This window comes from Musa acuminata, chromosome BXJ1-8, assembly GCF_036884655.1.
Source record: "Musa acuminata AAA Group cultivar baxijiao chromosome BXJ1-8, Cavendish_Baxijiao_AAA, whole genome shotgun sequence".
NCBI classification, from domain to species: Eukaryota; Viridiplantae; Streptophyta; class Magnoliopsida; order Zingiberales; family Musaceae; genus Musa; species Musa acuminata.
Window position 1 is genome coordinate 39,050,245 of NC_088334.1, and position 12,999 is coordinate 39,063,243.

At 51.9% G+C, this 12,999-nt stretch overlaps 21 non-coding genes across 21 annotated transcripts; all 21 read left to right on the forward strand.

Annotated features, from left to right (window-relative positions):
* Nucleotides 1–142: 142 nt before the first annotated feature.
* Nucleotides 143–261, forward strand: LOC135592002 (5S ribosomal RNA). Its single transcript, XR_010478768.1, has one exon. It is a non-coding gene; the product is annotated as a 5S ribosomal RNA (ribosomal RNA).
* A 544-nt stretch (nt 262–805) lies between these two features.
* Nucleotides 806–924, forward strand: LOC135589362 (5S ribosomal RNA). The gene has a single exon (XR_010476770.1). It is a non-coding gene; the product is annotated as a 5S ribosomal RNA (ribosomal RNA).
* A 544-nt stretch (nt 925–1,468) lies between these two features.
* On the forward strand, nt 1,469–1,587 carry LOC135590789 (5S ribosomal RNA). The gene has a single exon (XR_010478195.1). It is a non-coding gene; the product is annotated as a 5S ribosomal RNA (ribosomal RNA).
* A 544-nt stretch (nt 1,588–2,131) lies between these two features.
* On the forward strand, nt 2,132–2,250 carry LOC135592030 (5S ribosomal RNA). Its single transcript, XR_010478795.1, has one exon. It is a non-coding gene; the product is annotated as a 5S ribosomal RNA (ribosomal RNA).
* Nucleotides 2,251–2,794: 544 nt separating this feature from the next.
* On the forward strand, nt 2,795–2,913 carry LOC135589869 (5S ribosomal RNA). The gene has a single exon (XR_010477275.1). It is a non-coding gene; the product is annotated as a 5S ribosomal RNA (ribosomal RNA).
* Nucleotides 2,914–3,457: 544 nt separating this feature from the next.
* On the forward strand, nt 3,458–3,576 carry LOC135590297 (5S ribosomal RNA). Its single transcript, XR_010477703.1, has one exon. It is a non-coding gene; the product is annotated as a 5S ribosomal RNA (ribosomal RNA).
* A 544-nt stretch (nt 3,577–4,120) lies between these two features.
* LOC135590188 (5S ribosomal RNA) lies at nt 4,121–4,239 on the forward strand. Its single transcript, XR_010477594.1, has one exon. It is a non-coding gene; the product is annotated as a 5S ribosomal RNA (ribosomal RNA).
* Nucleotides 4,240–4,579: 340 nt separating this feature from the next.
* On the forward strand, nt 4,580–4,698 carry LOC135592056 (5S ribosomal RNA). The gene has a single exon (XR_010478822.1). It is a non-coding gene; the product is annotated as a 5S ribosomal RNA (ribosomal RNA).
* A 544-nt stretch (nt 4,699–5,242) lies between these two features.
* Nucleotides 5,243–5,361, forward strand: LOC135589629 (5S ribosomal RNA). Its single transcript, XR_010477035.1, has one exon. It is a non-coding gene; the product is annotated as a 5S ribosomal RNA (ribosomal RNA).
* A 340-nt stretch (nt 5,362–5,701) lies between these two features.
* On the forward strand, nt 5,702–5,820 carry LOC135592065 (5S ribosomal RNA). Its single transcript, XR_010478831.1, has one exon. It is a non-coding gene; the product is annotated as a 5S ribosomal RNA (ribosomal RNA).
* Nucleotides 5,821–6,160: 340 nt separating this feature from the next.
* LOC135589669 (5S ribosomal RNA) lies at nt 6,161–6,279 on the forward strand. Its single transcript, XR_010477075.1, has one exon. It is a non-coding gene; the product is annotated as a 5S ribosomal RNA (ribosomal RNA).
* A 544-nt stretch (nt 6,280–6,823) lies between these two features.
* LOC135590128 (5S ribosomal RNA) lies at nt 6,824–6,942 on the forward strand. Its single transcript, XR_010477535.1, has one exon. It is a non-coding gene; the product is annotated as a 5S ribosomal RNA (ribosomal RNA).
* A 340-nt stretch (nt 6,943–7,282) lies between these two features.
* LOC135592079 (5S ribosomal RNA) lies at nt 7,283–7,401 on the forward strand. Its single transcript, XR_010478845.1, has one exon. It is a non-coding gene; the product is annotated as a 5S ribosomal RNA (ribosomal RNA).
* Nucleotides 7,402–7,945: 544 nt separating this feature from the next.
* LOC135589449 (5S ribosomal RNA) lies at nt 7,946–8,064 on the forward strand. Its single transcript, XR_010476856.1, has one exon. It is a non-coding gene; the product is annotated as a 5S ribosomal RNA (ribosomal RNA).
* A 544-nt stretch (nt 8,065–8,608) lies between these two features.
* LOC135589363 (5S ribosomal RNA) lies at nt 8,609–8,727 on the forward strand. Its single transcript, XR_010476771.1, has one exon. It is a non-coding gene; the product is annotated as a 5S ribosomal RNA (ribosomal RNA).
* Nucleotides 8,728–9,271: 544 nt separating this feature from the next.
* On the forward strand, nt 9,272–9,390 carry LOC135591190 (5S ribosomal RNA). The gene has a single exon (XR_010478448.1). It is a non-coding gene; the product is annotated as a 5S ribosomal RNA (ribosomal RNA).
* A 544-nt stretch (nt 9,391–9,934) lies between these two features.
* LOC135590215 (5S ribosomal RNA) lies at nt 9,935–10,053 on the forward strand. The gene has a single exon (XR_010477622.1). It is a non-coding gene; the product is annotated as a 5S ribosomal RNA (ribosomal RNA).
* Nucleotides 10,054–10,597: 544 nt separating this feature from the next.
* LOC135589583 (5S ribosomal RNA) lies at nt 10,598–10,716 on the forward strand. Its single transcript, XR_010476989.1, has one exon. It is a non-coding gene; the product is annotated as a 5S ribosomal RNA (ribosomal RNA).
* Nucleotides 10,717–11,260: 544 nt separating this feature from the next.
* Nucleotides 11,261–11,379, forward strand: LOC135590706 (5S ribosomal RNA). The gene has a single exon (XR_010478112.1). It is a non-coding gene; the product is annotated as a 5S ribosomal RNA (ribosomal RNA).
* Nucleotides 11,380–11,933: 554 nt separating this feature from the next.
* On the forward strand, nt 11,934–12,052 carry LOC135592014 (5S ribosomal RNA). Its single transcript, XR_010478780.1, has one exon. It is a non-coding gene; the product is annotated as a 5S ribosomal RNA (ribosomal RNA).
* A 544-nt stretch (nt 12,053–12,596) lies between these two features.
* LOC135589777 (5S ribosomal RNA) lies at nt 12,597–12,715 on the forward strand. The gene has a single exon (XR_010477184.1). It is a non-coding gene; the product is annotated as a 5S ribosomal RNA (ribosomal RNA).
* Nucleotides 12,716–12,999: the final 284 nt, after the last annotated feature.

The window sequence follows — 12,999 nt, forward strand, 5'->3', positions numbered from 1 at the left end:
GTGTCCGGTACGCGGTCGGCCTCGTGGGCATCGGAGGGATCCGACAATGGCGATTACGAGATCGTTCGAGAGGTTTCGGGGCTCCGGTCGTCGATGCGCCGTCCGCGACGTGCACAAAGGCGAGGGACGACATAGACAAAATGAGTGCGATCATACCAGCACTAAAGCACCGGATCCCATCAGAACTCCGAAGTTAAGCGTGCTTGGGCGAGAGTAGTACTAGGATGGGTGACCCCCTGGGAAGTCCTCGTGTTGCACTCTTTTTTGCGCCCCGAGCGGCCAAAAGACTTACTTAAAACTCTCTTTTAAGCTTTTCAATTTTTCCAGCATTATGGCCAACAATAAATATGTCATTAACATATATATAGCAGGAGAATAATGAAATCATCATCTAAAAATTTCTTCATAAAACATACAATGACCAGACATGGTTCTAGGATGGGTGACCCCCTGGGAAGTCCTCGTGTTGCACTCCTTTTTGCGCCCCGAGCGGCCAAAACCTCTCCCGTCGACCTCCGAGGCGATGGTTTTGGGCCTCGGAATTTGCCGTGACCGCTACGCAGTCAGTCTCGTGGGGCTCGGAGAGAGCTTTCCGGAATGGGGCCGCAATAGCGATTCCGAGTTCGTTCGAGAAAGTCCCGATGGTTTCGGCGCGCGCTTGCCGTGTCCGGTACGCGGTCGGCCTCGTGGGCATCGGAGGGATCCGACAATGGCGATTCCGAGATCGTTCGAGAGGTTTCGGGGCTCCGGTCGTCGATGCGCCGTCCGCGACGTGCACAAAGGCGAGGGACGACGCACACAAAACGAGTGCGATCATACCAGCACTAAAGCACCGGATCCCATCAGAACTCCGAAGTTAAGCCTGCTTGGGCGAGAGTAGTACTAGGATGGGTGACCCCCTTGGAAGTCCTCGTGTTGCACTCCTTTTTGCGCCCCGAGCGGCCAAAAGACTTACTTAAAACTCTCTTTTAAGCTTTTCAATTTTTCCAGCATTATGGCTAACAATAAATATGTCATTAACATATATATAGCAGGAGAATAATGAAATCATCATCTAAAAATTTCTTCATAAAACATACAATGACCAGACATGGTTCTAGGATGGGTGACCCCCTGGGAAGTCCTCGTGTTGCACTCCTTTTTGCGCCCCGAGCGGCCAAAACCTCTCCCGTCGACCTCCGAGGCGATGGTTTTGGGCCTCGGAATTTGCCGTGACCGCTACGCAGTCAGTCTCGTGGGGCTCGGAGAGAGCTTTCCGGAATGGGGCCGCAATAGCGATTCCGAGTTCGTTCGAGAAAGTCCCGATGGTTTCGGCGCGCGCTTGCCGTGTCCGGTACGCGGTCGGCCTCGTGGGCATCGGAGGGATCCGACAATGGCGATTCCGAGATCGTTCGAGAGGTTTCGGGGCTCCGGTCTTCGATGCGCCGTCCGCGACGTGCACAAAGGCGAGGGACCACGCACACAAAACGAGTACGATCATACCAGCACTAAAGCACCGGATCCCATCAGAACTCCGAAGTTAAGTCTGCTTGGCCGAGAGTAGTACAAGGATGGGTGACCCCCTGGGAAGTCCTCGTGTTGCACTCCTTTTTGCGCCCCGAGCGGCCAAAAGACTTACTTAAAACTCTCTTTTAAGCTTTTCAATTTTTCCAGCATTATGGCCAACAATAAATATGTCATTAACATATATATAGCAGGAGAATAATGAAATCATCATCTAAAAATTTCTTCATAAAACATACAATGACCAGACATGGTTCTAGGATGGGTGACCCCCTGGGAAGTCCTCGTGTTGCACTCCTTTTTGCGCCCCGAGCGGCCAAAACCTCTCCCGTCGACCTCCGAGGCGATGGTTTTGGGCCTCGGAATTTGCCGTGACCGCTACGCTGTCAGTCTCGTGGGGCTCGGAGAGAGCTTTCCGGAATGGGGCCGCAATAGCGATTCCGAGTTCGTTCGAGAAAGTCCCGATGGTTTCGGCGCGCGCTTGCCGTGTCCGGTACGCGGTCGGCCTCGTGGGCATCGGAGGGATCCGACAATGGCGATTCCGAGATCGTTCGAGAGGTTTCGGGGCTCCGGTAGTCGATGCGCCGTCCGCGACGTGCACAAAGGCGAGGGACGACGCACACAAAACGAGTGCTATCATACCAGCACTAAAGCACCGGATCCCATCAGAACTCCGAAGTTAAGCGTGCTTGGGCGAGAGTAGTACTAGGATGGGTGACCCCCTAGGAAGTCCTCGTGTTGCACTCCTTTTTGCGCCCCGAGCGGCCAAAAGACTTACTTAAAACTCTCTTTTAAGCTTTTCAATTTTTCCAGCATTATGGCCAACAATAAATATGTCATTAACATATATATAGCAGGAGAATAATGAAATCATCATCTAAAAATTTCTTCATAAAACATTCAATGACCAGACATGGTTCTAGGATGGGTGACCCCCTGGGAAGTCCTCGTGTTGCACTCCTTTTTGCGCCCCGAGCGGCCAAAACCTCTCCCGTCGACCTCCGAGGCGATGGTTTTGGGCCTCGGAATTTGCCGTGACCGCTACGCAGTCAGTCTCGTGGGGCTCGGAGAGAGCTTTCCGGAATGGGGCCGCAATAGCGATTCCGAGTTCGTTCGGGAAAGTCCCGATGGTTTCGGCGCGCGCTTGCCGTGTCCGGTACGTGGTCGGCCTCGTGGGCATCGGAGGGATCCGACAATGGCGATTCCGAGATCGTTCGAGAGGTTTCGGGGCTCCGGTCGTCGATGCGCCGTCCGCGACGTGCACATAGGCGAGGGACGACGCACACAAAACTAGTGCGATCATACCAGCACTATAGCACCGGATCCCATCAGAACTCTGAAGTTAAGCTTGCTTGGGCGAGAGTAGTACTAGGATGGGTGACCCCCTGGGAAGTCCTCGTGTTGCACTCCTTTTTGCGCCCCGAGCGGCCAAAAGACTTACTTAAAACTCTCTTTTAAGCTTTTCAATTTTTCCAGCATTATGGCCAACAATAAATATGTCATTAACATATATATAGCAGGAGAATAATGAAATCATCATCTAAAAATTTCTTCATAAAACATACAATGACCAGACATGGTTCTAGGATGGGTGACCCCCTGGGAAGTCCTCGTGTTGCACTCCTTTTTGCGCCCCGAGCGGCCAAAACCTCTCCCGTCGACCTCCGAGGCGAGGGTTTTGGGCCTCGGAATTTGCCGTGACCGCTACGCAGTCAGTCTCGTGGGGCTCGGAGAGAGCTTTCCGGAATGGGGCCGCAATAGCGATTCCGAGTTCGTTCGAGAAAGTCCCGATGGTTTCGGCGCGCGCTTGCCGTGTCCGGTACGCGGTCGGCCTCGTGGGCATCGGAGGGATCCGACAATGGCGATTCCGAGATCGTTCGAGAGGTTTCGGGGCTCCGGTCGTCGATGCGCCGTCCGCGACTTGCACAAAGGGGAGGGACGACGCACACAAAACGATTGCGATCATACCAGCACTAAAGCACCGGATCCCATCAAAACTCCGAAGTTAAGCGTGCTTGGGCGAAAGTAGTACTAGGATGGGTGACCCCCTTGGAAGTCCTCGTGTTGCACTCCTTTTTGCGCCCCGAGCGGCCAAAAGACTTACTTAAAACTCTCTTTTAAGCTTTTCAATTTTTCCAGCATTATGGCCAACAATAAATATGTCATTAACATATATATAGCAGGAGAATAATGAAATCATCATCTAAAAATTTCTTCATAAAACATACAATGACCAGACATGGTTCTAGGATGGGTGACCCCCTGGGAAGTCCTCGTGTTGCACTCCTTTCTGCGCCCCGAGCGGCCAAAACCTCTCCCGTCGACCTCCGAGGCGATGGTTTTGGGCCTCGGAATTTGCCGTGACCACTACGCAGTCAGTCTCGTGGGGCTCGGAGAGAGCTTTCCGGAATGGGGCCGCAATAGCGATTCCGAGTTCGTTCGAGAAAGTCCCGATGGTTTCGGCGCGCGCTTGCCGTGTCCGGTACGCGGTCGGCCTCGTGGGCATCGGAGGGATCCGACAATGGCGATTACGAGATCGTTCGAGAGGTTTCGGGGCTCCGGTCGTCGATGCGCCGTCCGCGACGTGCACAAAGGCGAGGGACGACATAAACAAAACGAGTGCGATCATACCAGCACTAAAGCATCGGATCCCATCAGAACTCCGAAGTTAAGCGTGCTTGGGCTAGAGTAGTACTAGGATGTGTGACCCCCTGGGAAGTCCTCGTGTTGCACTCCTTTTTGCGCCCCGAGCGGCCAAAAGACTTACTTAAAACTCTCTTTTAAGCTTTTCAATTTTTCCAGCATTATGGCCAACAATAAATATGTCATTAACATATATATAGCAGGAGAATAATGAAATCATATTCTAAAAATTTCTTCATAAAACATACAATGACCAGACATGGTTCTTGGATGGGTGACCCCCTGGGAAGTCCTCGTGTTGCACTCCTTTTTGCGCCCCGAGCGGCCAAAACCTCTCCCGTCGACCTCCGATGCGATGGTTTTGGGCCTCGGAATTTGTCGTCGATGCGCCGTCCGCGACGTGCACAAAGGTGAGGGACGACGCACACAAAATGAGTGCGATCATACCAGCACTAAAGCACCGGATCCCATCAGAACTCCGAAGTTAAGCGTGCTTGGGCGAGAGTAGTACTAGGATTGGTGACCCCCTGGGAAGTCCTCGTGTTGCACTCCTTTTTGCGCCCCGAGCGGCCAAAAGACTTACTTAAAACTCTCTTTTAAGCTTTTCAATTTTTCCAGCATTATGGCCAACAATAAATATGTCATTAACATATATATAGCAGGAGAATAATGAAATCATCATCTAAAAATTTCTTCATAAAACATACAATGACCAGACATGGTTCTAGGATGGGTGACCCCCTGGGAAGTCCTCGTGTTGCACTCCTTTCTGCGCCCCGAGCGGCCAAAACCTCTCCCGTCGACCTCAGAGGCGATGGTTTTGGGCCTCGGAATTTGCCGTGACCGCTACGCAGTCAGTCTCGTGGGGCTCGGAGAGAGCTTTCCGGAATGGGGCCGCAATAGCGATTCCGAGTTCGTTCGAGAAAGTCCCGATGGTTTCGGCGCGCGCTTGCCGTGTCCGGTACGCGGTCGGCCTCGTGGGCATCGGAGGGATCCGACATTGGCGATTACGAGATCGTTCGAGAGGTTTCGGGGCTCCGGTCGTCGATGCGCCGTCCGCGACATGCACAAAGGCGAGGGACGACATAAACAAAACGAGTGCGATCATACCAGCACTAAAGCATCGGATCCCATCAGAACTCCGAAGTTAAGCGTGCTTGGGCGAGAGTAGTACTAGGATTGGTGACCCCCTGGGAAGTCCTCGTGTTGCACTCCTTTTTGCGCCCCGAGCGGCCAAAAGACTTACTTAAAACTCTCTTTTAAGCTTTTCAATTTTTCCAGCATTATGGCCAACAATAAATATGTCATTAACATATATATAGCAGGAGAATAATGAAATCATCATCTAAAAATTTCTTCATAAAACATACAATGACCAGACATGGTTCTTGGATGGGTGACCCCCTGGGAAGTCCTCGTGTTGCACTCCTTTTTGCGCCCCGAGCGGCCAAAACCTCTCCCGTCGACCTCCGAGGCGATGGTTTTGGGCCTCGGAATTTGTCGTCGATGCGCCGTCCGCGACGTGCACAAAGGCGAGGGACGACGCACACAAAATGAGTGCGATCATACCAGCACTAAAGCACCGGATCCCATCAGAACTCCGAAGTTAAGCGTGCTTGGGCGAGAGTAGCACTAGGATGGGTGACCCCCTGGGAATTCCTCGTGTTGCACTCCTTTTTGCGCCCCGAGCGGCCAAAAGACTTACTTAAAACTCTCTTTTAAGCTTTTCAATTTTTCCAGCATTATGGCCAACAATAAATATGTCATTAACATATATATAGCAGGAGAATAATGAAATCATCATCTAAAAATTTCTTCATAAAACATACAATGACCAAACATGGTTCTTGGATGGGTGACCCCCTGGGAAGTCCTCGTGTTGCACTCCTTTTTGCGCCCCGAGCGGCCAAAACCTCTCCCGTCGACCTCTGAGGCGATGGTTTTGGGCCTCGGAATTTGTCGTCGATGCGCCGTCCGCGACGTGCACAAAGGCGAGGGACGACGCACACAAAATGAGTGCGATCATATCAGCACTAAAGCACCGGATCCCATTAGAACTCCGAAGTTAAGCGTGCTTGGGCGAGAGTAGCACTAGGATGGGTGACCCCCTGGGAAGTCCTCGTGTTGCACTCCTTTTTGCGCCCCGAGCGGCCAAAAGACTTACTTAAAACTCTCTTTTAAGCTTTTCAATTTTTCCAGCATTATGGCCAACAATAAATATGTCATTAACATATATATAGCAGGAGAATAATGAAATCATCATCTAAAAATTTCTTCATAAAACATACAATGACCAGACATGGTTCTAGGATGGGTGACCCCCTTGGAAGTCCTCGTGTTGCACTCCTTTCTGCGCCCCGAGCGGCTAAAACCTCTCCCGTCGACCTCCGAGGCGATGGTTTTGGGCCTCGGAATTTGCCGTGACCGCTACGCAATCAGTCTCGTGGGGCTCGGAGAGAGCTTTCCGGAATGGGGCCGCAATAGCGATTCCGAGTTCGTTCGAGAAAGTCCCGATGGTTTCGGCGCGCGCTTGCCGTGTCCGGTACGCGGTCGGCCTCGTGGGCATCGGAGGGATCCGACAATGGCGATTACGAGATCGTTCGAGAGGTTTCGGGGCTCCGGTCGTCGATGCGCCGTCCGCGACGTGCACAAAGGCGAGGGACGACATAGACAAAACGAGTGCGATCATAACAGCACTAAAGCACCGGATCCCATCAGAACTCCGAAATTAAGCGTGCTTGGGCGAGAGTAGTACTAGGATGGGTGACCCCCTGGGAAGTCCTCGAGTTGCACTCCTTTTTGCGCCCCGAGCGGCCAAAAGACTTACTTAAAACTCTCTTTTAAGCTTTTCAATTTTTCCAGCATTATGGCCAACAATAAATATGTCATTAACATATATATAGCAGGAGAATAATGAAATCATCATTTAAAAATTTCTTCATAAAACATACAATGACCAGACATGGTTCTTGGATGGGTGACCCCCTGGGAAGTCCTCGTGTTGCACTCCTTTTTGCGCCCCGAGCGGCCAAAACCTCTCCCGTCGACCTCCGAGGCGATGGTTTTGGGCCTCGGAATTTGTCGTCGATGCGCCGTCCGCGACGTGCACAAAGGCGAGGGACGACGCACACAAAACGAGTGCGATCATACCAGCACTAAAGCACCGGATCCCATCAGAACTCCGAAGTTAAGCGTGCTTGAGCGAGAGTAGTACTAGAATGGGTGACCCCCTGGGAAGTCCTCGTGTTGCACTCCTTTTTGCGCCCCGAGCGGCCAAAAGACTTACTTAAAACTCTCTTTTAAGCTTTTCAATTTTTCCAGCATTATGGCCAACAATAAATATGTCATTAACATATATATAGCAGGAGAATAATGAAATCATCATCTAAAAATTTCTTCATAAAACATACAATGACCAGACATGGTTCTAGGATGGGTGACCCCCTGGGAAGTCCTCGTGTTGCACTCCTTTCTGCGCCCCGAGCGGCCAAAACCTCTCCCGTCGACCTCCGAGGCGATGGTTTTGGGCCTCGGAATTTGCCGTGACCGCTACGCAGTCAGTCTCGTGGGGCTCGGAGAGAGCTTTCCGGAATGGGGCCGCAATAGCGATTCCGAGTTCGTTCGAGAAAGTCCCGATGGTTTCGGCGCGCGCTTGCCGTGTCCGGTACGCGGTCGGCCTCGTGGGCATCGGAGGGATCCGACAATGGCGATTACGAGATCGTTCGAGAGGTTTCGGGGCTCCGGTCGTCGATGCGCCGTCCGCGACGTGCACAAAGGCGAGGGACGACGCACACAAAACGAGTGCGATCATACCAGCACTAAAGCATCGGATCCCATCAGAACTCCGAAGTTAAGCCTGCTTGGGCGAGAGTAGTACTAGGATGGGTGACCCCCTGGGAAGTCCTCGTGTTGCACTCCTTTTTGCGCCCCGAGCGGCCAAAAGACTTTCTTAAAACTCTCTTTTAAGCTTTTCAATTTTTCCAGCATTATGGCCAACAATAAATATGTCATTAACATATATATAGCAGGAGAATAATGAAATCATCATCTAAAAATTTCTTCATAAAACATACAATGACCAGACATGGTTCTAGGATGGGTGACCCCCTGGGAAGTCCTCGTGTTGCACTCCTTTTTGCGCCCCGAGCGGCCAAAACCTCTCCCGTCGACCTCCGAGGCGATGGTTTTGGGCCTCGGAATTTGCCGTGACCGCTACGCAGTCAGTCTCGTGGGGCTCGGAGAGAGCTTTCCGGAATGGGGCCGCAATAGCGATTCCGAGTTCGTTCGAGAAAGTCCCGATGGTTTCGGCGCGCGCTTGCCGTGTCCGGTACGCGGTCGGCCTCGTGGGCATCGGAGGGATCCGACAATGGCGATTCCGAGATCGTTCGAGAGGTTTCGGGGCTCCGGTCGTCGATGCGCCGTCCGCGACGTGCAAAAAGGCGAGGGACGACGCACACAAAACGAGTGCGATCATACCAGCACTAAAGCACCGGATCCCATCAGAACTCCGAAGTTAAGCCTGCTTGGGCGAGAGTAGTACTAGGATGGGTGACCCCCTTGGAAGTCCTCGTGTTGCACTCCTTTTTGCGCCCCGAGCGGCCAAAAGACTTACTTAAAACTCTCTTTTAAGCTTTTCAATTTTTCCAGCATTATGGCTAACAATAAATATGTCATTAACATATATATAGCAGGAGAATAATGAAATCATCATCTAAAAATTTCTTCATAAAACATACAATGACCAGACATGGTTCTAGGATGGGTGACCCCCTGGGAAGTCCTCGTGTTGCACTCCTTTTTGCGCCCCGAGCGGCCAAAACCTCTCCCGTCGACCTCCGAGGCGATGGTTTTGGGCCTCGGAATTTGCCGTGACCGCTACGCAGTCAGTCTCGTGGGGCTCGGAGAGAGCTTTCCGGAATGGGGCCGCAATAGCGAATCCGAGTTCGTTCGAGAAAGTCCCGATGGTTTCGGCGCGCGCTTGCCGTGTCCGGTACGCGGTCGGCCTCGTGGGCATCGGAGGGATCCGACAATGGCGATTCCGAGATCGTTCGAGAGGTTTCGGGGCTCCGGTCGTCGATGCGCCGTCCGCGACGTGCACAAAGGCGAGGGACGACGCACACAAAACGAGTGCGATCATACCAGCACTAAAGCACCGGATCCCATCAGAACTCCGAAGTTAAGCCTGCTTGGGCGAGAGTAGTACTAGGATGGGTGACCCCCTGGGAAGTCCTCGTGTTGCACTCCTTTTTGCGCCCCGAGCGGCCAAAAGACTTACTTAAAACTCTCTTTTAAGCTTTTCAATTTTTCCAGCATTATGGCCAACAATAAATATGTCATTAACATATATATAGCAGGAGAATAATGAAATCATCATCTAAAAATTTCTTCATAAAACATACAATGACCAGACATGGTTCTAGGATGGGTGACCCCCTGGGAAGTCCTCGTGTTGCACTCCTTTCTGCGCCCCGAGCGGCCAAAACCTCTCCCGTCGACCTCCGAGGCGATGGTTTTGGGCCTCGGAATTTGCCGTGACCGCTACGCAGTCAGTCTCGTGGGGCTCGGAGAGTGCTTTCCGGAATGGGGCCGCAATAGCGATTCCGAGTTCGTTCGAGAAAGTCCCGATGGTTTCGGCGCGCGCTTGCCGTGTCCGGAACGCGGTCGGCCTCGTGGGCATCGGAGGGATCCGACAATGGCGATTCCGAGATCGTTCGAGAGGTTTCGGGGCTCCGGTCGTCGATGCGCCGTCCGCGACGTGCACAAAGGCGAGGGACGACGCACACAAAACGAGTGCGATCATACCAGCACTAAAGCACCGGATCCCATCAGAACTCCGAAGTTAAGCCTGCTTGGGCGAGAGTAGTACTAGGATTGGTGACCCCCTTGGAAGTCCTCGTGTTGCACTCCTTTTTGCGCCCCGAGCGGCCAAAAGACTTACTTAAAACTCTCTTTTAAGCTTTTCAATTTTTCCAGCATTATGGCTAACAATAAATATGTCATTAACATATATATAGCAGGAGAATAATGAAATCATCATCTAAAAATTTCTTCATAAAACATACAATGACCAGACATGGTTCTAGGATGGGTGACCCCCTGGGAAGTCCTCGTGTTGCACTCCTTTTTGCGCCCCGAGCGGCCAAAACCTCTCCCGTCGACCTCCGAGGCGATGGTTTTGGGCCTCGGAATTTGCCGTGACCGCTACGCAGTCAGTCTCGTGGGGCTCGGAGAGAGCTTTCCGGAATGGGGCCGCAATAGCGATTCCGAGTTCGTTCGAGAAAGTCCCGATGGTTTCGGCGCGCGCTTGCCGTGTCCGGTACGCGGTCGGCCTCGTGGGCATCGGAGGGATCCGACAATGGCGATTCCGAGATCGTTCGAGAGGTTTCGGGGCTCCGGTCGTCGATGCGCCGTCCGCGACGTGCACAAAGGCGAGGGACGACGCACACAAAACGAGTGCGATCATACCAGCACTAAAGCACCGGATCCCATCAGAACTCCGAAGTTAAGCCAGCTTGGGCGAGAGTAGTACTAGGATGGGTGACCCCCTGGGAAGTCCTCGTGTTGCACTCCTTTTTGCGCCCCGAGCGGCCAAAAGACTTACTTAAAACTCTCTTTTAAGCTTTTCAATTTTTCCAGCATTATGGCCAACAATAAATATGTCATTAACATATATATAGCAGGAGAATAATGAAATCATCATCTAAAAATTTCTTCATAAAACATACAATGACCAGACATGGTTCTAGGATGGGTGACCCCCTGGGAAGTCCTCGTGTTGCACTCCTTTTTGCGCCCCGAGCGGCCAAAACCTCTCCCGTCGACCTCCGAGGCGATGGTTTTGGGCCTCGGAATTTGCCGTGACCGCTACGCAGTCAGTCTCGTGGGGCTCGGAGAGAGCTTTCCGGAATGGGGCCGCAATAGCGATTCCGAGTTCGTTCGAGAAAGTCCCGATGGTTTCGGCGCGCGCTTGCCGTGTCCGGTACGCGGTCGGCCTCGTGGGCATCGGAGGGATCCGACAATGGCGATTCCGAGATCGTTCGAGAGGTTTCGGGGCTCCGGTCGTCGATGCGCCGTCCGCGACGTGCACAAAGGCGAGGGACGACGCACACAAAACGAGTGCGATCATACCAGCACTAAAGCACCGGATCTCTTCAGAACTCCGAAGTTAAGCGTGCTTGGGCGATAGTATTACTAGGATGGGTGACCCCCTGGGAAGTCCTCGTGTTGCACTGCTTTTTGCGCCCCGAGCGGCTAAAAGACTTACTTAAAACTCTCTTTTAAGCTTTTCAATTTTTCCAGCATTATGGCCAACAATAAATATGTCATTAACAAATATATAGCAGGAGAATAATGAAATCATCATCTAAAAATTTCTTCATAAAACATACAATGACCAGACATGGTTCTTGGATGGGTGACCCCCTGGGAAGTCCTCGTGTTGCACTCCTTTTTGCGCCCCGAGCGGCCAAAAGACTTACTTAAAACTCTCTTTTAAGCTTTTCAATTTTTCCAGCATTATGGCCAACAATAAATATGTCATTAACATATATATAGCAGGAGAATAATGAAATCATCATCTAAAAATTTCTTCATAAAACATACAATGACCAGACATGGTTCTTGGATGGGTGACCCCCTGGGAAGTCCTCGTGTTGCACTCCTTTTTGCGCCCCGAGCGGCCAAAACCTCTCCCGTCGACCTCCGAGGCGATGGTTTTGGGCCTCGGAATTTGTCGTCGATGCGCCGTCCGCGACGTGCACAAAGGCGAGTGACGACGCACACAAAACGAGTGCGATCATACCAGCACTAAAGCACCGGATCCCATCAGAACTCCGAAGTTAAGCGTGCTTGGGCGAGAGTAGTACTAGGATGGGTGACCCCCTGGGAAGTCCTCGTGTTGCACTCTTTTTTGCGCCCCGAGCGGCCAAAAGACTTACTTAAAACTCTCTTTTAAGCTTTTCAATTTTTCCAGCATTATGGCCAACAATAAATATGTCATTAACATATATATAGCAGGAGAATAATGAAATCATCATCTAAAAATTTCTTCATAAAACATACAATGACCAGACATGGTTCTAGGATGGGTGACCCCCTGGGAAGTCCTCGTGTTGCACTCCTTTCTGCGCCCCGAGCGGCCAAAACCTCTCCCGTCGACCTCCGAGGCGATGGTTTTGGGCCTCGGAATTTGCCGTGACCGCTACGCAGTCTGTCTCGTGGGGCTCGGAGAGAGCTTTCCGGAATGGGGCCGCAATAGCGATTCCGAGTTCGTTCGAGAAATTCCCGATGGTTTCGGCGCGCGCTTGCCGTGTCCGGTACGCGGTCGGCCTCGTGGGCATCGGAGGGATCCGACAATGGCGATTACGAGATCGTTCGAGAGGTTTCGGGGCTCCGGTCGTCGATGCGCCGTCCGCGACGTGCACAAAGGCGAGGGACGACGCACACAAAACGAGTGCGATCATACCAGCACTAAAGCACCGGATCCCATCAGAACTCCGAAGTTAAGCCTGATTGGGCGAGAGTAGTACTAGGATGGGTGACCCCCTGGGAAGTCCTCGTGTTGCACTCCTTTTTGCGCCCCGAGCGGCCAAAAGACTTACTTAAAACTCTCTTTTAAGCTTTTCAATTTTTCCAGCATTATGGCCAACAATAAATATGTCATTAACATATATATAGCAGGAGAATAATGAAATCATCATCTAAAAATTTCTTCATAAAACATACAATGACCAGACATGGTTCTAGGATGGGTGACCCCCTGGGAAGTCCTCGTGTTGCACTCCTTTTTGCGCCCCGAGCGGCCAAAACCTCTCCCGTCGACCTCCGAGGCGATGGTTTTGGGCCTCGGAATTT